The 12,889-nt window shown below is 40.4% G+C and overlaps 1 protein-coding gene across 2 annotated transcripts in view; it reads left to right on the plus strand.

Annotated features, from left to right (window-relative positions):
- The window catches only part of erp44 (endoplasmic reticulum protein 44), a 78,607-nt gene that overhangs the window by 9,306 nt on the left and 56,412 nt on the right, over positions 1-12,889 (plus strand). The window contains exon 1 of one of the 2 annotated variants that reach the window (XM_073054277.1): positions 5,422-5,440. The exons of the other annotated variant lie outside the window; for it this stretch is intronic. The gene's annotated coding sequence lies outside the window, so the exon portion shown is untranslated. Of the gene's footprint in view, positions 1-5,421; positions 5,441-12,889 lie in introns of those variants that run through there. 2 annotated transcript variants of the gene reach the window in all.

The raw sequence follows: 12,889 nt of genomic DNA on the forward strand, positions 1-12,889 counted from the left end.
CACCTTGACTTGTTAGAGGTTGTCATATACTTCAGTTTCCAATGCCCACCAAGTATCATCAGTACCAAATATAATTTTGCATTCCAAAGGGATTGTTCCCTCACTGATTCTCTAACTTCCTCTAATTTTTTTCTGAAGCCCAGTCTGCAAGGCACCCTTCTGTACATCAGCCCTCTGTGTCCAGGATTCCAGGCATTCCAGTGAAACAGCCTGGGCTGCTTTGAATTTTAGTACCGGTTGGCTGTCTGCTTTGCAGAGAACAAGCTTTCACTCTTAAGACGTGTATCCGGTCAGGTGCTGAGGGACTGTACGACCTAGCTAAGAAAGGTCTTAATGAACATCCTTAATATCTCTCTGAAGCAGTCCACTGCCCCTATAGGTTTCAAGGGAGGCACCGTCATTCTGGTGCCCAAGAGAGCAACGGTAACTGGCCTAAACAATTACTGCCCGGTAGCACTGACTTCAGCATTCATGAAGTGCTTTGAGCAGCAGGTAATTGGTCATTTAAAATCCCACCTTCCGAGCTACACTGGACCTTTTCCAGTTCGCTTAAAGCTCAAACCAGTCCACTGATGATGCAATAGCCTCAGCCCGCTACTTCATCTGTCCTAGAAAATGCCTCATTGCTAGGATGTTGTTCATTAACTTAAGCAATGTTTAACATGATCATCCCTGAGAGGCTGGTGGATAAATTGTCTTTTCTGTACCTGGACCTTGGATTTCTTGATGGAAAGACCCCAGCCAGTCTGAGTTGGCAGCAACGTCTCAAGCTCCATCACGCTGAGCACTTGTGCCCCCCAAAGGGTTGTGTGCTCAACCCACTGCTGTTCACACTGCTGACTCGTGTCTGCACTGCTAGTTCCAGCTCAATCCGATTCATCAAGTTCACTGATGATACAACGATGGTTGGTCTCATCAGCAACAATGATGAGTCAGCATACAGAGAGGAAGGAGGTAAAGAAACTCATCACGTGGTGCGAGAACAACCGGAGTCTCAATGTGGGCAATACAAAAGAGATGATTGTGGACTTCAGGAAGGCACAGGTCGACCATTTTTCATTTCATGTCAATGGCATTATGAATTATATTTAACTTGTATTACATTTTGGTTTGTGCTGCATGTAATGTATGTTGTGTGGGTGGACTACGGTCCAGAGGAATGCTATTTTGTTTGGATGTATATATGTTAGTCAAATGACAATGAACTTCATCAACAATTGTAATAATATCTGCATCAGTTTTATTATCATTGATGTACATAGTATATCTGTTTTGCACTGTACAGCTACAATAAAACAACAAATTTCACTAAGTTACAATATTTAAAAATTGCACCATTAGTGAATGTAAATGCCTTGTATTGTCCCCTCCAAATAATTATGTAAAAATATAATTTGAGAACCAAGAACTAATCCTTGGGCACTAATTACATCTTTCTTGTTTGAAAATGCCCATTTATTCTGAATTCCATGAGGTAACCAATCTTCAGTTTGCCTTCTAGAAATCCAAATGTGCAAGGTCTACATGATCCTTGCTCTGTTCTCTGGTTATATTATTAAACTCTTTATTTGTCATACCCGATCTTTTCATTGAATCATGTTGACTTGCTTTGATTGTAATTGCCTTTAAGTGATGAGCTGTTAGTTTCTTAATTATGGAGACTCCAGCATCTTGCCAACAACCAATGTTAACTGGCCAAAAGTTTCTAACATTTTGCCTCCCTTGAACAAGGAAGAGATTTTCAATTTTCCAAACCACTACTGCCTTCCTAGAACTGAGTCTTGAAAAAATACCATCCATCTCCACAGTCATAGGGTCCTGGTAATCTGCCTGCCTTTTTTCTAATACTTTGTACCACATGATGGTGATTGCCACAAGACCTTCTCATGTTTCATCTGTTTTCCTAAGGATAGTTTGTAGTATCATCAACTGAAAACTGATGCAAAATATTAATTTGAATTATTTGCCATTTTCTTTGTTTCTCATCAATTCTTTAGTCCTGCACTCCAAATTTATATATCCAACAAAGCACTTCCTGTTTTTGATGTTATGGTCGGTACACTATTCATCTTTCTTTCTCCTCCCCCCCCCCATTGTTAATTCTTAAAGTTTCCAGTTCTCAAGTCTACTACTACTATATTTACCATTTCATATGTCATATGATTTCATATTTCATATAATTATTTAATATTTTCCTCTACTACCTTGACATCTGATTTCCTTCACATTGAGTCATTTTCTGGTTTGCATGTTTCAGCTGCTAAATAGAAAATGGCTGCTTAAATTTCTGCCACTTCCTATGTAGAATCAGATTTGATGTTCCTGACATAAGTTGTGAAATTTGTTGTTTTGTGATAGCAGTACAGTAGTCATAACAATTTAGTATCAGTTACAATAAGTAGTGAGACAGAGGGATAACAGGGTAGTGTCCATGGACCATTCAGAAGTCTGACAGAGCAGAAGCTGCTCCTAAAATGTTGTTTGCTTCACATTCCTGTACCACCTCATTGGTGGTGGTAATCAGAAGAGGCCATGCCACAGGTGTGAGGGTCCGTAATGATGGATGTCACCTTCTTGAGGCACTGCCTTTGGAAGATTTCCTTGATGGTGGGGAGGCTTGTGTGCGGATGGTGTTAGCTGAGTTTACAGCCCCTTCCATGCCAGTTGAAGCAAGCAGTCAGATTGCTCTGCACAACAACACAACTGTAGAATCTTTAGCCTATTTTACCTTCTGACCCTTCCTTCATACCTTTTATGATTGCCTTTGTTTAGGTTATGGACACCAATTTTACACCAAAGTTTGTCTTCAAACTGTATGTGATCTCTTGTATAGAGAATCATTAACCTCTTATTAATCCAAACTCATTTACCTGATCAAATCTGGTTGACTATTACAACGTAATTAATGTAATACGGTGTTCTTTAAAAAAACGGTCTGTATTGCTCTCCACATATTCCTTTTCCACATACCCTTGCCAGTTTTGTTAGTCAAATCAACAGGCAGATTAAAATAGCCTACATAATTTTATTTCCCTTGGAAACTTTATTTTCTCTCCACAAGTCAACACTTTAAGGCTTTTCCCTGCTCATGTTGTCTTACCCAGCTGTTTGTTAGTTCCATTTAACCTGATAATACATGGTTACATACCTGTCTACTGACACCTTTCCTTTTGGATATTCTTTTGGAAAATCAAACAGGAATACTGAATTTTCACTCCTTATCTGTACTGGGACCTTTATTTGTTTGTGATGTGTATAAATGACCTGGAATCAAGTGTAGATGGGTGGGTTAGCAAGTTCACAGATGATACAAGGATTGGTGTTGTTGATTGCTGAAGGACACATTAGGATATCAGTTAACTGTAGGTATGGGTGGAGAAATTGCAGATGGATGTTTAACCCAGCCAAATGTGAGTTTTGCACTTTGGGAGAGAAAATGTAAAAGGACAGTATACAGTTAATGGTAAGATTCTTGTGTTGAAAAGAACCTTCCAAATCTGGCTTGTCATCACTCACTATTTTCTTCATGCTAAGTACTTTTTTAAATTAAACTTGATTTTTAATTATTGGTACTTCTGTTCATTAGCTTTTGAGTTTACTGTCAAGCACTCCTAAGCATTGGTATATTTTAGCGGCAGCTACTTGTGTCTGATTAATGCATATCAGACACAGTAAAATCCCCAGAATTAATCTTGGGGCTACTTTTCATATTTTCTCCATACTTAAGACAGGACAAGTAGCTGGAATCTGGGCATCTTTTTCTTTTATACTGTGTTTTTTAAATGTGTTATCATGTAAACAAAAGTTTCTTCTTACTATTCATTAAAACATTTGGGACATTTTACCATGTCAACATTTTAATACTGAACCATGCAAGATGTTAGGATGGATAACCAAAGCAGTGCTTTTGAGAAGGAGGCAAATAACACTTAGAGTTGTATATCATGGTGGGCCACAGTCAGCCTCCCTGTTCTCCTTGACTTGCCACCAAGAAATGAAATTCACTTTCAAATTTTGCTTAATGAATTCTGTAATTTTTTTTGACTTGGGTTTGAAATTGCTTTGCTACTTGTATATCTCTAGCTGCATGGTTCTACAACTTAAAATCATATTTTAAAGATAACTTGGCATGTTTCTTGATAGTTACATTATGTAATGTGAAAGTCAAGTTCTTTTCCCTCACTTGTTTTAAACACCAGTCCACAAAAAATAAAACTTGCATATGTTGCAGTTGAATAATAAATTCTATTTAAAATATTGCCAGTAAGTCCTAGAATTAATATGCAACATGAGGGAATAACAGTGTAGATGCCATGTCATTCAAACTACTTACCAGTTGATGGACAAAAATTCTCACAATTTGTATACTTGTTTGTTTAAAAACCTGCTGTTTGTTGGAATGCTGCAGGGAATCCCAGAGCTTTGCATGTTGGTTGATAACTGACAAAATTCAGGGGTGGTTGTACCATACCTTACCCTGGGGTCTATTGCTTAAAACTGGAAGACAACAATAGAATGCAAGTCTATTACCCAGCTCGAGGGTAGATGCTCAATCTCCAAGCACAACAAGATAAGCACACATGGCAGAACGAGAGCACCGGGGACTGGAATGATCCAGGACACCTGTGTAATTCTACCTCACGGCACTATCTTCAGCATGTCAATCTGGATTATGATTGAGGAAGATAACTGAAGGGCTTCTAAATTTTAAGAAAATATTCATTAGAATAGATTATGCTTTGGATCGCTAGTATCTCCCTGCAGAAAGAAAGTCAGAAAACAGATTTGCTAGAAATTAGTTCAGCAATCAAACTATGCTGGGCTCCAGATGTAATACTAATTAGAAAAGCCACTACCAGGGGGAGAGTGGATTACTAATATCCCCTTGGCACAATTCATTAGAGGTAAAGCTTCCATTACCTGATAGAAATTTTGATCGGCATTAAGCCACAGGAAGGCCTGTCAGTGTTCCATTATTGACAGCACAGCAGGCTAAGCCAGTTTAGAATGCTGCAGTGCAAGTAGGAGGGGACAAACTGTTCTAGAAATTAAACCAAACATTCTAGCCACTAAAGTAAATGCTTTTGTGCAGGGTATTTTAATTAAACTAGATTTTGAAAACAAATGGGGCATTTTGAATTGATGATTCCTTTTATCAATTACCAGAATAAATTGTGGAGGAAAGACAGTACAAGTACAAAATCCACTAAAACTACAGTGCTAAATCACTACCTTTGGGGGGGGGGGGGTGTACAAATATGATAAATATGTTGTAATCTGTAGTTAGTGACACTACACACTAGAGGGCATGACTTGAGATTTTTCAAAGCTTAGATTGCTATGGTATTGAATTTTCCGTTGATTTCTGCTTTTGCAGACTGAGCAACTTCAACAGGAAAACAAAGTTTACTATGTTGGTTGTGCTTGATATATTGCTACAGTGAGTAAAAAGTACAATTTAAACCCTTTTTCATGTATTTTAAATTGCAATAATTCTAGAACTGTAGAAGGTACAGCTTTGTAGACAATCTTTTTTGTATGCAAAGTGAATAATACAAATATATGTTTGAAAATATAATTTGGCAAGTATAGTAACATTGAATAGGCAAATGAAGTTTAATACTAATGAGAAAGGGGGTGTAGGATCAAAGAAACCTGGGGAGATCAATCTTTGCCTGTAGCAGGACAGGTTGAAGTACACAGAAATGGTATTTTATACTCTATTTGCACTATGCCTCAATTAATAGAGAGAACCTTTGTTCAACTTCAACATAGGGTTTGATTTCTTGATAAAATGGAAGAAGCAGCACTAGAGCTGCACTGATTATGTTCAAAATTAGTGTACAGATTTTGTTACTGGAGGAGGTTAGAATTGGCAGAATGGTCAAGAACAAGAAGGCACTTGTTGGAGGGGGAGATTAAAAAACAAAGGCGACCTGCATAAGGTTTTTCACACAATACTGATCTGGAACTTAATGGATGCAAGAATTGGTCATGACTTGAAAAAGGGTGAATACATTAGAAATTGCAGGACAATGTGAAAAGTCTTACCACCTTTCATAAAGCCAGCATTGACACTGTAAACTTAATGCTAGCCTTCTGTGTTATAAACATTCGACAATTGTATAGGAACTAAAATATGAATTAGTATTGGAAACTTAATGGAAGAGCATCATACCATTATGGAAAGAGCATCATTACCATTCAAGCACATCATGTCTTTGCACTCTCCTTTCTAACCCACCCCAGAGGGCTGAATGAAGATGTTACAATTCTGTGAGCCAGAGGAGAGGATCAACTTTAAATGTGCTGTCAGTGTAACTAACAATGGGTAAATTTATTATCTTTTCATAGTGCAAATGTATCAGACAGGGACATGATCATTTAGCCACACAAGCAGGCCTGTACGCCAAAGAGGACAATCCAGGTGTTTCCAAACCAGAAACCATGGGTAAGCTGTGAGATTCACTGTAAATTTTAACTCCGCAGCATCCAAATCCAGTGACCCTGACCTTCACAAAAAATCAAAATATGACCTCTGTAAAGCTGTCAGGTGTGAACACAGTACCCATTCAGTCATCAGCTGTGGTAGGGCTTACATACTATAATGGGTAACAATAGTCAGGCAGCATCACCAACAATAGCACATCCCTTCTTGATGAGCTTAAATGCACTCTATACACACTTCTGAACAGAAGAGAATGGTGTGTCACCACCCACTGACATTCTCCAGTGCACCTGAATCTATAGTCAATGCTGTAAATGTAAGATTCGTCTTCCAGAGGGTGAACCTTTCAGAAAGCATCTGGTACTGATGGTGTCCTTGGCCCTGTCTTGTGTGGATCAGCAGTCAGGGATATTTTTAACCACTTCTTGCTGCAAGAAGGCACCTATCATCCCTGTACTCAAGAAAAACAAGATAATATGCCTTAATGTTTACCGCCCAGTGGCTCTGACATTTCCTATCATGAAGTGTTTCGAGAGTTCAGTCATTGCACACATCAACTCAGACTTTTTTTTGACCAAGTTCTGTCCTCAATACTACTACTATTGTAAACAAGCTCATCACCAAACTCCGTATGTTGGGCGTCAATACTTCCCTCTGCAACTGGATCCTTGACTTCTTGACCAAGAGACTGCGATCAGCAGGAGAGGCAGCAGCAACTTTGCCATGATTATTCTAAACACTGCTCCACAAAGTTATGTTCTCAGCCCCCAGCTCTAATCCTTGCACATTTACAGTTGTGTGGACATATTCTGCTCTAACTCAATCTACGCATTGGCAAGTGATACCACCATAATGAGTTGTACTCTGACTCTTTCTTATTTAAGATACAAAAAGGGTATAGAGAGCACCACGACAGGGTGTCATGACAATGACCTTTCCCTCAATGTCAACAAAACAAGAGCTGATCATAGATTTCAGAAAGGGGAGCAGTGCACATGCTCCTGTCTACTATCTCAGTGGTATTGAGGTTGAGAACTTAAAGTTCCTAGGTGTGAACAGCCTGTCCTGGTTCAACCATTTTGCTGTCACAGACAGAGAGTTATCCACTGCATCTATTTCAGGAGGCTAAGGAAATTTGGCATGCCATCTTTGACCCATATCAACTTCTATCACTGCACACAGAGCATGTTCTGTCTGGATGCATATTGATTTGGTATGGCACATGACTCAAGAACTGCAGAGTTGTGGGACAGCTCAGCACATCATGGGAGCCAGCTTCCCCTCTGTGGGCTCAGTCTATGCTTTTCACTGCCTCAGAAAAGCAGTCAGCATAATCAACGATCCCACCCAACATGGACATTCTCTCTTCTCCCCTCTCTCATTGAGAAAAAGATACAAAGCTGAAAAGCATGTACCACCAGGCCTAAGGACAGCTTCCATCCAGTTTATCAGATCTTGAACGGACCTCTTCTATGATAAGATGGACTCCTGGCCTCATCTACGTCGTTTATGATCTTGAAGTTTTTCATCTATGTGCATGGCACTTTTTAAATTTCAAAACTATTCTACATTTATTTTTTGACTCAGTGCACTGTGTGATTGATCCGTAGCAGGACAGGTTGAAGTACTTGTATGTAAGACAAGTTTTTCACTGTATCGGGGAACCCGTGACAATAATAAATCAATACTGATACCACTCATATATCAAATTGATATAGAACTTTTCTCCATTTCTTTTGATCTTTAGCTTAGATCACAACTCCTTTGGGAGAGTAATCTGGATTTCTGTCACAAGCTAATCTTTTAAAACTAAGGAAAGAATTCATTGATTTGTTTTAATATAATTGAGCAGATGCTATATTGCCTGGTATTTGGAAGCCTCTGAGTTTTTTTGCACCTTATTTTATTTAACTTGAGTAATATAGATTTTTAAAAGCCAAAAGCTTGCTGTGTGTGTGTGTGTGTGTCCATGATCCACTGCATGTTAAACTATTTATCTGATCCTATAGATTTACTACTTGGATCTTTCAACTTCTGATCAAGAATTGATTTTCTTAGCTGTACTCCTTCTCCCCATGTGCCCATTCCTGTTCTCACAGGATGTCTTTACCAGAGCTTGTAATTCTATTTTAATGTTTTGAGTTCTGCTGTGAGTTATCTCAGGTTCTGGGTCTCCTCCGAGGTGGTTGCAGGAGTTGACTCTGTGACTGAGACTGCAGGAAGTGGTTCAGATGGTTCTGGACACCTTCCTTTGCTGTCCTTTTCCTTCTAGTTGCTGCATCTTGATCTTGGTGCATTGAGCACTCTAGAATATTCTTCGATTAATCCTTCTATTGCAGTGTTCAAGGATGGTATTGAAAACTAAAATGGATCGAGGGTAAAACAGGAAGTGTCACACCCAAGCTTTACCACACCCATCTGGTTCCTTATACCATCGGTGATAAAGCAGCCAGTTAATTAGATGGCATTGGGACTGAAGGAATCTTTTCAAGGTTGAGTGAAGCCTGTGGGCAATGGTAGGGGTCCGAATAGCCAAGAACGGATCTGTCAGGATTGGTGGTGAGTTAAGGACACCATCAACACTGTACTGAAAGTAGATCAATAGCCTCTGCCCAGGATGGGAGATCTTTGCAGACCTTCCTGGGGAAAACACTTCTGCAAAGAGAACATAGTTGAGACCTACCTACAAATGGCGAAGCAAGATGAGTCCAAAGTATTTCTCACCATAAACACTCACAAAGGGGTGTATTGCTATAATAGGCTTATTTTTGGAGAAGCATCTGCACTCTGGCAGAAAACTATGGACAGGGTGCTGCAAGGCTGCCCAGGCACCCAACATTACCTGATTACATCATTGTTACCTGTAAGGATGATAAGGAACACTTCCATAATCTCAAGACAGTCAGGTTATGGGCTCAGAGTATGACGTGACAAGTGTGAATTCTTGCAACAAAGTGTCACTTACTGTGGTCAAGCAACACACACACAATGCTGGTGGAATGCAGCAGGCCAGGCAGCATCTATAGGAAGAAGTACAGTCGACGTTTCGGGCCGAGACCCTTCGTCAGGACTGTGGTCACACCATTGATGCACAAGAGTGCTAAGAAAATTCAATTAGTGGTGGATGCCTCAAGGCCAAAGGACATGTCACAGTTGTGGTCCTTTTCAGGATTTGTCAATTACTGTAATAGGTTTCTGCCAACCCTGGCTACAGTGCTTCATCCGGAGAACACTTTTTATTTATATATAAAATCTCTCTCTCTCACTCACACTCACACCAATATACAAAGCAGTGTGAGGTGATTTTCCAAAAGCTCAAGGAAATACAGATGTCAGATACTGCACTCGCACATTATGATCCACATCATCTAGCAAAGCTTGCCTGTGGCACCTCACCTTATGGAAGAGGTGCAGTCATGTCACGTGTTATGACCGATGGAAGTCAATGCCCCATGGCCTTTGCATCGTGTTCCCTTACCGTGGCAGAGTAACATTCCACACAGATTGACAGGCCTTGAGCCTGGTTTGGGATGTAAAACAGTTCAAACAGTACCTATATGGGAGAGTGTTTACCCTCATTAATGATCATCAACCATTAATTATCTTTTTCATCCACAGAAGGGTGTCCAATTAACAACAGCAGCAAGAATGCAGAGATGGTTTTTTTTTGGAGGAGACAATTACTAAGGAAATACCAAAAAAAAAATTTACAAGTGGACACTCCTCAATATTTTCTCTTTAACATAAATCCAAAGTCTCACAATTATGGCACAGACAATCCAAGGGAAACCAGAAAAGAGTCCACTATCTCAGGTGTACATAGCAATCCAAAGTGGCTGGAATGTGCAGCAGAAATTTCACTTCCCCCATTTTTACCAGTGCCAGGATGAACTTGCCATTGTTGGAAGTTGCCTTGTGTGGGGATTGAACATTGTACCATCTAAGCTGAGAGCTACATCTTGGCATGGTCATAATGAAAGTATTGGCTTGAAGCTTTATCTGGTGACCTTGGATAGATCAGCTGAGCGAACAGCTTGCCGTTCACCGTTCAGGATGCCCACATGTCCAGAAGAAAGGAGTCCAGAGCTGACAGAGTAACTTCACATGCCAAGCAGAGTGACCCCCTCTCTCAGGAAAGACATTATCCCACAAGAGTAAGAAATCCTACACAGTGATTAAACCTGTACGCCTGCATGGGGACAATTCAACCTACACAGTGATTAAACCTGTACGCCTGCATGGGGACAATTCAAAATGTACTATGCTGTGGATGTCTATCTGGGGGATGGGGTGTGTATAGCTAAGCAGGGAGGAGTGTTGTGTATTTAATATTTGAGTAATATTTAAATGTTTGATTAAGCATTCTTGTTTAAATAATTACATATTATATGTAAGAAGTACACAAATAGCATGTGTCATTACACCACCATGTCATATGTGAGCACCTCACTAAAAATAAAACTAGGTACTCAATTATCCCTGATTCCTGTGGTTTTCTTTTGATTAGTTTCTGGAGTTACAAAACATAACAGACTTGACTGTATCCACTACTTTTTGTAGGCTTTTCCATTGAAGGGCATAGGCGTTTCCATGCCAGGCCATGATGCAACCTGTCCATATACTCTTCACTGCACATCTAAAAAAGTTTGTCAGAGTTTGAGATGAAATGCCAAATCTTCGCAAATTTCCAAGAAAGTAGAAGCACTATGTGCCTCCTTGTAACTGCACTTGCTTGCTGGATCTAGGTCCAATCCTCCAAAATGGTAACATTAAGGAATTTAAAGTTGCTGACCCTCTCCACTTGAGATCCCCTGATGAGAACTGGCTCACGGCCTTCCATTTTCCTCCTCGTGCAGTCAGTAATCAGCTCTTCGGTTTTGCTAATTTTGAGTGAGAAGTTGTGGCACCACTGGCCAGATTTTCAATCTCCCTCCTACAGTATGTGCAGATTTGTCACTGCCTTTAACTTGATCAACAGTGTCATCAGCAAATTTAAGTATGGCATTGAAGCTGTACAGTCGGCCCTCCCTATCCGCAAGTTCTGCATGCGCGAATTCAACCAATCGCAAATTGAGAAAACCTGGAAGTGCTCTTCCAGCACTTGTTGTTGGAGCATGTACAGACTATTTTTCTTGTCATTATTCCCTAAACAATGCAGTATAACTATTTACATAGCATTTACATTGTATTAGGTATTATAGGTAATGTAGAGATGATTTAAAATATACGGGAGGATGTGCGTAGGCTATCGTGGATCGGGATAAAAAAAATCAAAAGTTCTCTTTCAAATTAAGTTGGAACAGCTACATCCAGTATTATTTAGCATCAGTTAGTCAAATGTTTGGCTTAGAAAATAGTATATATTTTACCGTTCTATGCATATAAAACACTTAAGAAACGTATTTCAATAATTAAACTACTGTGTTGCTTAGTAATATTGTAGCTTTCATCGGGACAGGGTCTTTATCCTTTAAAATTGTTCTGGTCATTCACCGACTGTAGCCTAACGCTTTTCCAATGACCGATGGTGTTTCACCTCTTTTCAATCACTTTATTATTTTCACTTCATTTTCAATCATGATTGTGATTATTTTCGTGAACAGAAACTGCAGATTCAGAGCTCTACCGCTGGGTCCTGAAGTCCACCGCACTAAAACAGGTTAAATAAGGGACTTGAGCATCCGCGTTTTTAGGTATCCGCGAGGTGTCCTGGAACCAATCCCTCGCAGATAAGGAGGGCCGACTGTACTTGCTTCAGTCATATGTATATAGCGGGTAGAGCAGGTGGCTAAGCACACAACTTTGTGCTGATGGTGACTGTGGAGGAGATGTTGCTGCTGATTCGAATTGTCTGGGTTCTGCGAGTGAGGAAATAAAAGATCCAGTTGCACAAAGAATATTAAGGCCTATGCCTTGAGCTTATTAGTTATGAGGGGATGATAATGTTAGAAAGATGATGAAAAGTGAGTTTAGTTATGTGTGATAAACTATGTGTATACCTGTCTGGACATGCCCCTCTGCTGACTGATCCTGTGGCTCCTCCCACAGACCCCTGTATAAAGGTGATTGGAGGCACTGCTCCTCCCTCTGTCTCCTCACTTTTGCAGCTAATAAAGTTGATGCACCATCAATAACTCTCGGATACGGGAGGCAAACGACAGGCTCAGTCACGGGAATCTTTGAGGGTAGCAGCCAGTGCGAAGTCAGAGGCGTCACACTCTACCTGGAAGGGAATGGTCTCGTCCACCGCATGCATCGTTGCTTTGGCAATGTCCCCTTTAATACGGCTGAAGGCCGCGCGGGCCTCGGCTGAGAGTGGAAATGCGGTGGACTTGACCAGGTGGCGGGCCTTGTCTGCGTAGTGAGGGACCAGTCCTCCCGCCCATCAGGAAAAGTCGGGTGACCCCCGGGTGGCAAAGATCTGCATGGAGGGTGTATAGC

This window comes from Hemitrygon akajei, chromosome 8, assembly GCF_048418815.1.
Source record: "Hemitrygon akajei chromosome 8, sHemAka1.3, whole genome shotgun sequence".
NCBI classification, from domain to species: domain Eukaryota; kingdom Metazoa; phylum Chordata; class Chondrichthyes; order Myliobatiformes; family Dasyatidae; genus Hemitrygon; species Hemitrygon akajei.